Here is a 13,933-nt window from a genome sequence, read left to right as displayed (position 1 = left end):
ATAAGTGTATATGGTAAGCCATTTAGATTTGGATATTGCTATTATGCTGCATAATCTGCCGATATCTAACAAATGTACCAATTTGCTAGCATAGCCAATGGCAATTAACTAGCAAACTTCTTGAAAACCACAGTGTCTTACCCAATAAGAAGAAAAACTCCACCAACCATTTCAATGAGCAGTTTCATGGAGTCAACAAAGCTGGGCAGCTCAGGGCTGCATAAGGCACAGAGATAAAGAGAGCACAAGATGGGTGATGGGGACCCTAAAAAGAACTCCTGGATGAGATAAGAACTGCTTACCTCATGTAATCAGCCCTGCCTCTTCCATTCCTTATGTTCAAAGCTAGTGGGATTTCCACAGAGAAATTCATTCACATAATCATGGTGCCCTAAGATGTCCTCATAAGCAGAACAGAAGAATTAGTGAGTAAATGATGTCCAATATTCAAAGCACCCAGGGTAAGGAATATCCCACTCTGGGTTATTCACAGTAACAAGCCAGATGATGTCAAGAGAAAATTGAGATCTGAACTCATGTTAACTTCAATGTCTACATGCTTGTTAAAAAAAAAAAAAAGTTTAAGAAAAACTTTCTTACTCAATTCTCTGTTATCTTTTGGACAATTTTTCCCTTTCAAATACAAAGAGAAAGTCTGCCTAAAAATGTTTACCCTCTAGACAGATAGGTAACATATTATAGAAAATTTGTCTCTGAATTCTTACCTACTGGACTTCAAAGAAAATATTTCAAAGCCATTACATGTTTTCCATGCCCCTGATTTTATATACATACTTCTCTGCACCTTGGATTTGCATCCCATTATTTCATTGTAATCCCTGCAATAGCCCTCCAATTACTTCTATTCTCAAGGACTTTTCCCCTAAGTCAAGGCAGGTTTTAAACCGTCTGAGTCAGCCCAGGGAGGGTGAAGTCCAGCTCCAGTTTTGTTGTGCCTTAAGGCTTCCTCTTTCATCTGTAGAATGTGTGTAGCTCACAAGGCCAGCAAAAGGTCGGATGGGCTGGCGGTTACGAGCAAAGTGTATGAATTCAGCCTGCCCGGGTTTAAACCTCAGCTCCCGCACTTATCAGCCCTGTGCCTTGTGTGATTCCTAAACCTCTGCGAGCTTTAGTGTCCTCATCTATCAAATGGGGCCAGTAACAATACCTCACTCCCAGGGAAGTTCTCAAGATTAAGTAAGCTAATATATACAAAGCCCCTAGAACAGAACTTGGCAAATTGTAAGGGCTCAATCAATGTTCGTCATTATTAAAGATGGCTTTGAAATCCACGCCTGGAGAGAGAGCTAACAGGTTGGTCAACATTGGTGAGAACATGACACTGAGTTTTGGTTCAGGAGCCCTGGGAAGCTTGGCAGCCTTTTGCCAAAGGCATAGCCATTCTGGAACAGCTGTAGGTTTCACTCTTGGCCATGATAAGAAGAAGGTAAAGTTTGCTTTATCTCTAGCACTACCCACTCGCAGAGGAAAACACTCCTGTTCCAATGTTGAGCCCTCAATAAGTAAACTGTTTCATTCGTCTCATTCAACAAATATTCCGTTCTCACTGGGTACCAGGTACAGTACAGGAGCTGAGGGTGCAGCAGAGAAAAGAAATACAAACTTTTGCCATTTGAGAGCTTACATTCTATTGATAGTTGGGGAAGACTTATAGTAAATAAAATAAGAAAACTATTTTTAAAAATACAACTCACAGAGAATTACAGGTCCTAGAACCCTCCCATGACTCTACGCCAGCCTCTGCCTCAAACTAGATTCACCCTTCTCTTCCACTGAACACATTTGCTGGTCTAAAATGTATCGTTGCCATTGGTCGCCATACATTTTGAGGCCTAAGAAGTCAGAAATTCCTGTTTTAAAGATACTATTTTTTAGAACTACCATACGACCCAGCAATCCCACTGCTGGGCATATACCCTGAGAAAACCATAATTCAAAAAGAGTCATGTACCACAATGTTCACTGCAGCTCTACTTACAATAACCAGGACATGGAAGCAACCTAAGTGTCCATTGACAGATGAATGGATAAAGAAAATGTGGCACATATATACAATGGACTATTACTCAGCCATAAAAAGAAATGAAATTGAGTTATTTGTAGTGAGGTGGATGGACCTAGAGTCTGTCATACAGAGTGAAGTAAGTCAGAAAGAGAAAAACAAATACTGTATGCTGACACATATATATGGAATCTAAAAAAAAAGTGGTTCGGAAGAACCTAAGGGCAGGACAGGAATAAAGATGCAGACATAGAGAATGGACTTGAGGACACGGGGAGGGGGAAGGGTAAACTGGGACGAAGTGAGAGAATGGCATGGACTTATATACACTACCAAATGTAAAATAGATAGCTAGTGGGAAGCAGCTGCATAGCAGAGGGAGATCAGCTCAGTGCTGTGTGACCACCTAGAAGGGTGGGATAGGGAGGGTGGGAGGGAGATGCAAGAAGGAGGAGATATGGGGATATATGTATATGTACAGCTGATTCACTTTGTTATAAAGCAGAAACTAACACACCATTGTAAAGCAATTATATTCCAATAAAGATGTTAAAAAATTAATAATAAAAAAAATAAAGATACAATTTTTTTCTCTAGAACTACCATATCTATTAAGTACATATGGAGCTGCAGTCCCCAGATGGAGTCTTGTTTTGGTGTGATCAGACCTAGTGGTGTAACTCTGGTTATGTCATTAAGATAATACAATTTAACCTCTCTGAGTTTTGCCTCTTTAAAATAATGGAATTGGTTGATCAGTGGTTCTCAAAGTGTGGTCTCCCAACTCAGCAGTATCAGCATTACCTTGGGACTGGTTAGAAATGCAAGTTCTTAGACCCCATGCCAAAACTACTGAATCATAGATTCTGGGAGTGGGACCCAGCGATGTGAGCTTTAACAGGCCCTTCAGGCTTTTTCTCTCTTGAAAAAAATCAACGTCAATGCAAATCCCAAAAGAAAATCTTTTTTCATTTCAGCCAGGTTTCCTTTTGAACTTCCATAAGCAATACCCAGTATTCAATACTCACTTTATAATCCCCAAAATTTGTTCTTGCAATTTGCAGTGTTTCCAAGTTTGGAGATTTAAAAAATATTTTGCACTTTTCTCTCCTGCTGCTCTCTTGGTGCTAAAGGGTAAGCATGCTTGATCACACTTTATAAGCTAATTCATGATGGTAATTTCCAGCCTCTTTCCTGTAAATTTCCTCATATCCTGAGTACCTATTTTTCGTGGTTGGCTCCATATTAACAGTGCCTGCCTTCAGAGACCCTCTCTCCCCCAGGGTTCTCTAGCGCTTCACACAATATTCAACAAAGAATGCAAATCCCCACTCCCATAGGGAAACGCAGCTGCCTCAACGACAAGACACATGCATGACTCAACAAGACAATACAAGCACCACCACGTGAGACCAAGGAGGAACCACATGAGGGACACGAGGGACTCCTGGCAGATACCATTAGCCAGAAGGCCGAGGGGAATCCAAATAGGACATATGTGCACAGTTGCAAATCTTCTTTTGCTGTTCCTGAGTATTAAAAAATGAATTTTAAATTTTCAGCTAAAAATTCTATTCTCTTTCCACAGTCCCAGCACTTGGATGTTACCTCTTCCTCTTTCCCTACACTGCTCCCACTATCTACGTCCAAGTCATCATAACCTCATACCTGGACATTGCTGTGCCCTTCTGAGTTGCCTTCTGCTTTTCCAGTGAAGACTTGATATTGACCAGGTTTGTTCAGTGGGTGGAGGTGTGCACTGTTTTCGAAAGGACATTTTAAAGTTCTTTAGGGTGGTCCATGAGGAGTTGCCTAATGTGACAGATGAGAGTGGTTAGTGCCAAACTCTCTGTGCACTTTCTCTTATAACTTTTCATTCTCAGAATAGAGCTGAGTTTTCCAGGAATATTCAATTGGGATAACTTAGATGTATGTCGGTCCAGCTACCCTGTTTGCAGGCAATCTTTTCCGTCATCTGGGAAATATTTTTTTTAAGTGGATAAAGTTTCAATGTAAGAACCCATTTGTGACAGCTATCTCATGGACGCTATAAACTTTTTTTAGGTATTTGTTTACTTGTCCTTAAAAATAATTTGGCAAGAAAGAAGCTAGCTCACTTAGGACCTGAGGGTTATTGTGGGTAGCATGGTTTTATTTGAATAATGTTAATATTCTGCAGAACTCTCTGGCTCCCAAAGCAATAGAAAAATAAGATGTGTTAACAAAACTAACGGACTGGCAGTAACCAGAATCAGAGGTTGTGAATTTAATTACAAAAAGTGACATCCAAGAAATTAATGAATCAGTGTCTCAGAATATGGTCAGCAGTGGTGATATCCAGGTCAACATCATGACCAGTGAAACAGATCAACATTCATCAAGAAATTACTTTGTAATCACAATAGTATATGTCCTCATCTAAAAACTGGACATGGGGTTAGGCTAACTGTTTCCTAAGGCCCTTCCAGCCAAAATCTTCTATTATTCTGTGATTTCACAACATCTTTGAGGTAGAGCTGATTATTATCCAAACCACTTGCAGATTTGTTGACCTAGATGCTAGATGGGTTTCCAAAGTACAACCCAGAAGACCGGTGTTAGGTCTGCCTACTCAATCAGGATTTTGCTGCAACTACAGATATTGCAGTTTTATCAGAAGTCTTAAAATCTTTACAAAAGATTTAGATGCCACTAAACCACAAGCAATCAACAAGTAATGGAACATGGTAAAACTATAAATTTGGAGAAAAACAGGACCTTTGTTAAAGTACCATTACTTGGCTTGTCAAGTCATTCATACGGCTCTTGCCTGAAGATGGTGTTCCCGCCATCTCATATAAATGGTGAGGAAAAACTAGAAAAGAACCAACTAACTGAAAATGTCCAAGTTTAAGTAAACTCTTTGGAGAAATCCACTTACATAATGCGATTTATGGGGTTCTGGGGAAGGTCAACCATACCAAAAACACCACCTACCCTAATCAGCCTTCCACAGGCCTCAAATTCTCCTGTGAGTCATTCTTCTTTGATCTTAGTCCTTTGATTAGACACTTATTAAAACTTTGAGATGTTATCAACCATTACCACCTTAAGATAAATTATGTTTTATCAGATTAACTACTCACACATTCATCGGGAGAGGAGAATACAAACAGGTAAATGTTGGAATGGAGGAAGAATTAATCCATCTCTAGAGCCCGTGAAGGGGGCCAGGGGAAGGATGGAGTGCCATAGTAAGGAATCCTGAGATCCTAAAGTAAAGGGAGAGAAATAAAGCGAGTGTAGAAGTAGGGAGAAAGAGAAGGAATCCAGCACTTGATGCAGAGCTACTGTGTGCTGGCCATGCTTCTAGAAACTTTATATTTATTCTTTCATTTGATCCTCAGAATAACCTACTACTTAGATATTATTAATAATAAATTTATAAGTTGATAGAGCTAACAAATGGTAGAATCTGGATATAAACTAACTCCAGAGCCTGGGCATGTTTCCCTCCATACAAGGCTTCCTCCATACAATTCAGAAACCTTATCTCTAGCTCTTGTGCTCCCCGCAGTACCCAGCACAGCACTTTGCTACTTATTAAGTGCAGGCCCTTGAGGAAAAAAGGAATGGAAACACCAAAAGCCAAATTTACCTCCTCCCCAATTATGCTTTAAACCAATGGTTTTCAAATTTTGCTTTTAACCATGAAAACGTGTTTTCAAAACAACCTTAAGCAAAACCTACTCCACGCACCATGGTAGCCCAAAGCCAATTCACCAAACCACATAGTTGCCATGTAAAAGCTTCAAAACCACTGCAGAAAAGATGTGAACAAAAACTCCACAAGTAAGAATATACGAATGACCACTAAACACATGAAAAGTTGCTCAAAATCATTCATCATCAGAGAAATACATATTAAAGCAACAGTGTAAAACCACTATACACCTACTTGAAAAGCTAAAATTTAAAAGACTATGTTCCCAAGAAACCTAAAAAAGACTTGTATTGTGCATGAATGTGCGTTACAGCTCTATTCAAATTACCAAACACTGGAAACATCCCAAATCCATCCATAGGGGAATGAATTAAACAATTTTGTTATACAATTTTGGAATACTACTTACCAATAAAATGAACTACTGATACACACAGCTATGGGGTTGAATCTCAAAAATATTATGCTGTGTGAAAGAAACCAGAGACAAAAAAGTTCATATGGTATGTTTCATTTATATGAATTTCTAGAACAAGCAAAACTAACCTCAGTGATAGAAATCAGAATGGTGATTGATTCCGAAAGCGTGTGTGGGATATTGGCAGAAAAGAGCATGAGGAAATTTTCTGGGGTGATGGAAATATTCTGGATCTTCATCTGATTGTTTGCAACTGTCAAAATTCTTAAACGGAAAGGTAAAGATCTGTGCATTTTGTTGTATGTAGAAGATACATCAATTAAAAAGAACAGTACGGTGGAGAGAAAAAATAAATAAATAAACAAATAAAAGACTAGGTTAACAAGGAAGTGGAACAACTAGAACTCTTAAAACATTGCTAGTGGAAATGCAAAATGGTACAGCCGTTTTAGAAAACAGTTTGGTGGTTTTTTTACAGTTAGATCATTATCACATATGAGCCAGCAATTTCACTCCTTAGTATTTACCGAAGAGAAATGAAAATACATGTCTACACCAAGACTTGTAAATGAATGTTCGTAGCAGCTTTAGCAATAAGCACCCCAAATTAGAAACAGCCCAAATGTCCATGAACAGGTGAATGGGTAAACAAACATGGTATACCATACCATGAAATACTAATCAGCAATTAAAAGGAAAAAAACTACGGATACACACAACAATATGGATGAATTTCAACAACATGCTGGTTGACAGAAGGTGGACACAAAAGCGTATACTGTGTGATTCCCCTTATATGAATTCTAGAAAAGGGAAATCTAATTTGCAGTGATTGAAAGCAGATTAGTCGTTGTCTAAGGTTGGAGTGTGGGATGAGGAAGGACTGTGAAGGGGTACAGTGTTTGGAGCTGATGATGGTATTCTATATCTTAATTATGGGATGGTTTCTTGGATGCATAAATTGGTCAAAACTCAAAGAACTTACAAAATGTATACATTTTACCTCAATAAGGTTAGTTTTTTTTTTAAATGCCACCATAATTACCAAGGAATTGTTGAGGCAGAACTGGGCCCAATTATATAATCACTCAAGTGACATTTTGGTTGTTTCCCTTCATTTAATTTTTTATATCTTCCAGTCTCCAGCTCAGCTCTGCTCTCCTCTACAGCCCCATGAAGGATGGCAACTCCATCTGTCATACAAACTTTCAGCCGACTTCGTTACAAAAATACCCCAGGACCAAAGCCAGAGCTAATGAACATCTTAGACCACTTGGAAGAAGAAAGGCTATTTTTTGGCTTAGGATAATTGAGCTTCACTTCAAATCAGAGTCTAAGCTATTTTCTCTGTACTGAATCCAAATCACTCAAATTCCTGAAATTCGTCCATGGTTGTTGTCTACCTGTTGCCAAAATATCCTGATGAAAAGTGAAACATTCAGCCAGTTGTGTGAATTTTTTGTCCTGAGATCTCAAAGCTCAGCTATTTGGCAGGATAGCAGAACAGCTGAGCAGTCAACTGATGTTTCTGCTGTGGATTGAGAAGCCGTAGAATTATGCAGATAAGGTCTTTGGCAAAAATCAAAATGCAAAGGCCCAATGCCAATGTCCCTCATGGTTGACCAAGTGGGATCCATAACGTTTGAATCATGGAAATTTGGACCGTAAATGAATCCTGTCCAACTGCCTCTGTTTACAGATAAAGAAACTGAGGCAACTCCTATTCATCCTTTAAAACCTTGATCAAATGCCATCTCCTCTAGAGAGTCTTTCTCCACCTCTCCAGGCTGCTCTCTACTCTGGCTCCCACAGCAGACTAATACTGCTTTCTAGTACTTGCCCCGTCACATTCAATTTGCTTGTACAGCTGTCTCCTCCACTTATATTGTAAACTACCTCAGTATAGGACTATGAGCTTTTACACCCAAATTCTAGCACACAGAGGGTGCTCAAAGAGTGATTATTGGGTGAACTTGGGTTGAGAATCTGAACAAACTTGTACTCCAAATACATTCTTTCTCCATACCCATATGGTAATGAAATGGTGGCAGTGGAATTCAGAGATTCCAGTCCTAGGCACTAAAAACTGAGCATCTTAAGGTTTCATGTTCTTTAGACAAAGAAAACACTAATAAAGTGAGTTGTAATAAGCCAGCATTGTTCCTGGTATATTATAGGAATATTGTAATTTAGGGAAATTAAAATACATTAGTAAGTATTTATTATATTAATATCAATTTAAATGTAATAGTAACTAACATTTGAATGTTTACCTTACATGAGGCACTATTCTGAGAACTATATGTGTATGTATTAATTCATTTAACATAATTAGAAAGCATATATTTTTAGATTCTTTTTTTATTTTTTATACAATTTTTAAAGGTTACTTTCCACTTACAGTTATTACAAAATATTGGCTATATTCCCCATATTGTACAATACATCTTTGAGCCTATCTTACACCCAATAGTCTGTACCTCCCACTTCCCCACCCTTTTGCTATCCCTCCCTCCCACCCACTGGTAACTACTGTATCTGGAGTCTACCTCTTTTTTGTTATATTTGCTAGATTGTTGTATATTTTAGGTTTCACATATAGGTGATATCATACAGTATTTGTCTTTCTCTGTCTGACTTATTTCACTTAGCATAATGCCCTCCCAGTCCATCCATGTTGCTCTGTTCCTTTTACGGCTGAGTAGTATTCCATTGTAAATATATATATATATATATATATATATACACATTACATCCTCTTTATCCATTCATCTGTTAATGGACACTTAGTTTGCTTCCGTATCTTGGCCACTGTAAATAATGCTGCTATGAACTTTGGGGAGAGAGTATGTATTTTATGCTTATCACTAAAACTATATGGAACTTGATTTTACATTTTGAGACTGATCCTTATGTCTCCTCCAACTGTGACTAAATGAAAAAGAAAGGTGATGAATTTTAACTAAACTTAATTGTGGTAATCATATACCAGGGGTCCTCAACCCCCGGGCTATGGACCAGTACCGGTCCACAGCCTGTTAGGAACCGGGCCACACAGCAGGAGGTGAGCAGTGGCAAGAGAGCAAAGCTTCATCTGCCTCTCCCCATCACTCCCCATCGCTCCCCATCACTCCCCATTGCTCACATTACTGCCTGAACCATCACCCCCATTGCTCACATTACCTCTTGAACCGTCACCCCCCCTCCCCCCCGCCCTGCCCATGGAAAAATTGTCTTCCACGAAACCAGTCCCTGGAGCCAAAAAGTTTGGGGACCGCTGATATATATATACACACACACAATCATTACATATGTATATATACACATATGTCTGCATGATTTGATATATATATCAAATCATTATGTTGCACATCTTAAACTTATACCGTGTTCTATGCCAATTATATTTCAATAACACTGGGAAAATAAATGGACTAGCAAGCAAAAATTTTTAATTAAAAATAAAGAAAAAAAGAAAAAGAAATAAATATTTTAAATGACAGTAGTTGAAATTTCCCTAACAATCTTTGTTTTCAGATTTCATGCCCACAGCCTATCGTAACTTTCCATTTTTAAAAATCAGACTTACTTAAAAAACTGAAAGTATTCTTTAGAAGCCAAATTGTTCTTCTCAAATGACATTTTAATTAACAGTGTAAGGGGCTAAAAGCATGAGGGTTACATTTCTTTCAATGAAAACATGCACTTTAAAATCTAGAAAAACTGTGCTTAGAGTGAATTTATATGAGGCAAGTGTTCCCAAACTTTGGCCCAAAATATTTCCCTGTCTGTGTTGTCTGTCACCATGGAGCTGGGGAAGATTCAGTAAATAAGGCAGAGTATGAACCTGACAAAATGAAATCCAACCAGGAGGACCGGGCTGGAAGTTTCCATAAAAATGAAAATAAAAAGCAAAGGAATTGGTTTCTTTCCATGAAATGCTTAAATTCTATTGAATTGGTCCAATAATAAGCCCCTTGGCATAACAAAATTTTAAAAATTTCTTTTTTAATTCAAAATAAAAATGTTTCCAAGCACTTCGAAGGTACTATCTAGTCATCACTGTTAGATACTTAATATTTCCAACCTTAAAAAAGTGTCTTGTTTTTCTCTGAATCATTCAGAGCACTAGAACAAAATGATCTTGTACACAAGACTCGAAAACGAATGTTTATTGAATTAATGAATACATAATCCAAATGACTTTTCCCTTTTCCAGTCACTTTTCTGCATCTACAATAAGTCCTGCGGTGACTATTCTATACAGATGGACAGCTGCTAAATTTCCTATCCAAAGAGTGTCTCAGTCTCTCTTCAAGCCACTTCCGGTCTCAGGCAAGCATCTCAGAGTCTCCCTTCTCTTTCCTCTTTGAACTACCTGGTCCTTGACCACCTCAGGGCTCCAGTTGTCCCTCTGAACCACAGTCTTTATTCCCACCGCAGGAAGACCATCCAGGGAATGGCAATCTCAGTCCATGGCCTCATTTCATGTCTAACCTGTATTATAATAGTACTGCTCTGTCTCTGTTGAATGATCCTTAGAGGACATTAGAGATAAGTTGGGTGGTGGTTTAGAATTTTAAAAAGTTTTACAGCTTTCCCGACTGGTTATAAGTTGTCAAACTCATGAAAAATGTGAGTTGCAGATAAAACCTCATATGAATGCTCTTAAAACAGAAAAAAAAAATTACATAATATTACATTTTGTGGAAAGAGAGAGAAGACTCTATAACGGAGAAAAGAAGCCTCTACAATGGAAAAAAATACCTGCATTTGCATCCAGTGGATATGAGTTCAAATCCTAACTATGCTCCTTATTAGTAATTTGACTTTGGACCCTTCTTGGAGCCTCAGTCTCTCACGTGTACAATGAATGTCATAGAACCATTGTAAGGACTGAATGAGATTACATGTTGAAAGGGATTAAAGACATAGAATGGGCATTCAATAAATATTAATTGGGCTTCCCTGGTGGCGCAGTGGTTGAGAATCTGCCTGCTAATGCAGGGGACACGGGTTCGAGCCCTGGTCTGGGAAGATCCCACATGCCACGGAGCAACTAGACCTGTGAGCCACAACTACTGAGCCTGCGTGTCTGGAGCCTGTGCTCTGCAACAAGAGAGGCCACGATAGTGAGAGGCCCATGCACCACGATGAAGAGTGGCCCCCGCTTGCCACAGCTAGAGGAAGCCCTCGCACAGAAACGAAGACCCAACACAGCCAAAAATAAATAAATAAATAAATAAATATTAATTGACCTACAACACATACAATTTAAGATGCAAAGGGAGTGACCATTGAAACTACAAACCCTAAACTCTTATGATATCTCTGGTTGAATTTGAAAAAAAGCAATTTTATTTTTCACCTCAGTAATATATTCTCATGACAACTTTAGTCAAGAGTACAGTTGACTAAATACAGTGCCTCTTACTTGGGGAGCATAGAAGGATAGCATAGAAGTACAATTGCTTTTTGAACAGGAACAACCACAACACAGAGAAAGCACTCATCCATTTTATAGCCAAGTTCAGAAGAGGCACGTTATGTTTATGGGAATTCAAGTGTGTGTGTGTGTGTGTGTGTGTGTGTGTGTGTGTGAGAGTGAGAGAGAGAGAGAGAGGGGGTCCCCCTACGCCCTTCCACTGTTTAAAGTCACCCTTAGACTGTGTTACCCAGAGATTGGGAGGCCATGACCAAAGCACTCTGAGAAACCACAAAAGTTTAAATTTTAAGAGCAATTAAGGGGCTTCCAAGGATAAATTTGCCTTATTCTCTGATTTTAGAACCTAATCCCTGAGGTAAAATCAGACCTACTTCCTATTAAAAATATTGGTTTCAGTAATAAATTACAAACATTTGATATTCACATGCCAGTTCTAGAATTTTTCCTTATTTTTGTCTTCATTTTAATAGTATCATTTGATTTATCTGAAGAGCAAAATTATATTTTACCTTTTTAACTGAAATATAGTATTATCTCTTGAGATGATTTTTCAGCTGTCAAAGTCCAAATACTTAATCATTATCACCACAAGATAAGGCCATTCATTAAATTACAAGGAAAGGGTCAAAATAACTTGACTTCCTCTGTGGTTCTTGGTGCAGCATTGTTCCTCTGGTCTATAACATCTGTCCCTGGGCAACCTAAAGCCATTTTCCATGTTGAAGATTGCCACCTTCTTTGTGTGTAATTTTGCAGGATGATGTACTCCTCTTCATGGACCAAGAAACACAAAGAAGATTTTAATGTTATTTGTAATGTTGCTTTTTATTGTGGTGGAAGCCCATGATGTGACCATGAAGTTTGTAGCACTATGTAATCTCTACTAGAACAAATTTTTTGCATTATTCACTCACTTATTTAAAGGTAGTTTGAATCACAACTAATATAGGTAAAATGCTCAATAGCCATTTTCTCAACAACCAGAAATTAAATACAATGACATATAATAACATCTTGACTTCATTATGACATTTTCTATATAAAAAAGCACAATTACATAAAATCATACACCCAATCAATTTTCAAGCACCTAGAAAAATTGAGTTCCTGAGCAAAAATCACTTTGGGGAAATACAAAATTCAGGGCAATTCTAGATAAAAGGTCACCCTATTATCTTTGGTGCTTCTTTATATAATCTGCAGAGAAAATCATGGAAAGGCAGAGATTTGACAGCAAAATATTTGTGTTCTGCTATCTGCAGTGGGAAAGAGAAAGTTGTGTTAGTTTTACTCCCCTGAATCAGCCCTATAACACATATTCTCCAGGCAACTTCTCCAGGCTGGCTTAATACCTACCCTGGGTGTCTTTGACGGAGATCCATTATAAACTTGGGAAAACATCAGCCCCTACAGAAATACACCTAGAAAGGAACTCCATCAGCCCATACTACCAAAGGGAGTAAAAGTAGATTTGCAACCTAAACTAAGTAGCAATTAATGGCAAGTAAAAAAGAATATGAGCTCTGAATAGTTCCAAATCCTTGCATGATCCACACTATACTTTGCTTTTCACAGCCAATCTTCTCAAAGGGTTAGTTTATAATGAGTGACTTATTCCTCAATAGTCTTTTATACCTGTGATATCTCCACCCTACTACTCTACAGATTCTGCATTTTATAGATACTAACCACCTGCAAGTCATCAAAAGAAGCTTCTTTCCCTCCATCTCTCTATGGTGGACCTTCTCTTCTCTCTAGAAAAATCTATGCTTACTCAGCTCCTGGGCATTCTGCCATTCTGATTTTACTCCTTGGACTGCTCCTGCTCTTTCTGCCCCTCTTCCTCCAACCCCAAAGAAGTAGCTGGTCCCCGAATGACTGCCCTTTGCCCTCTTCTCCATTCCCACTGATCCTTGGCTATTTCAGCCACGCTCAGGGTTTCGAGTCCATGTATTCATGTGCATGGCTCCCAACGCTGTCTCGAGGTCCAACATCTCTCAAAAGTTCTCATACTTATTTTCCAAATACTTTCTGGATATCATGTCAACACCAACTCAAAACGTACAACAAGATAGAACCTTTCCAGGATTTACTGCCCATTTTTATTGTTTGCGCTTCCACTGTCTCAATTATGCAGACTCAAAACATTAGAGTCATCTTTCATTCCCACGCTCTTCTTCGTCTCTAACATTGAAGGAGCTGTGAAATCTCGTCAGTTTCAACTCCTCCTTATTTCTAGCTTCTATGTCTCCATTTCACCTGCCATTGCCCCAGTCCAGGCACCTCTCACCTGTCACCGGGAATCCTGTTTTCTTTACCTCCCTCCTTTGTCTTCTTTGATTT

Source organism: Balaenoptera physalus (genome assembly GCF_965194825.1).
Source record: "Balaenoptera physalus genome assembly, chromosome: 6".
NCBI lineage: Eukaryota > Metazoa > Chordata > Mammalia > Artiodactyla > Balaenopteridae > Balaenoptera > Balaenoptera physalus.
Note: the sequence above shows the minus strand (reverse complement) of the source record.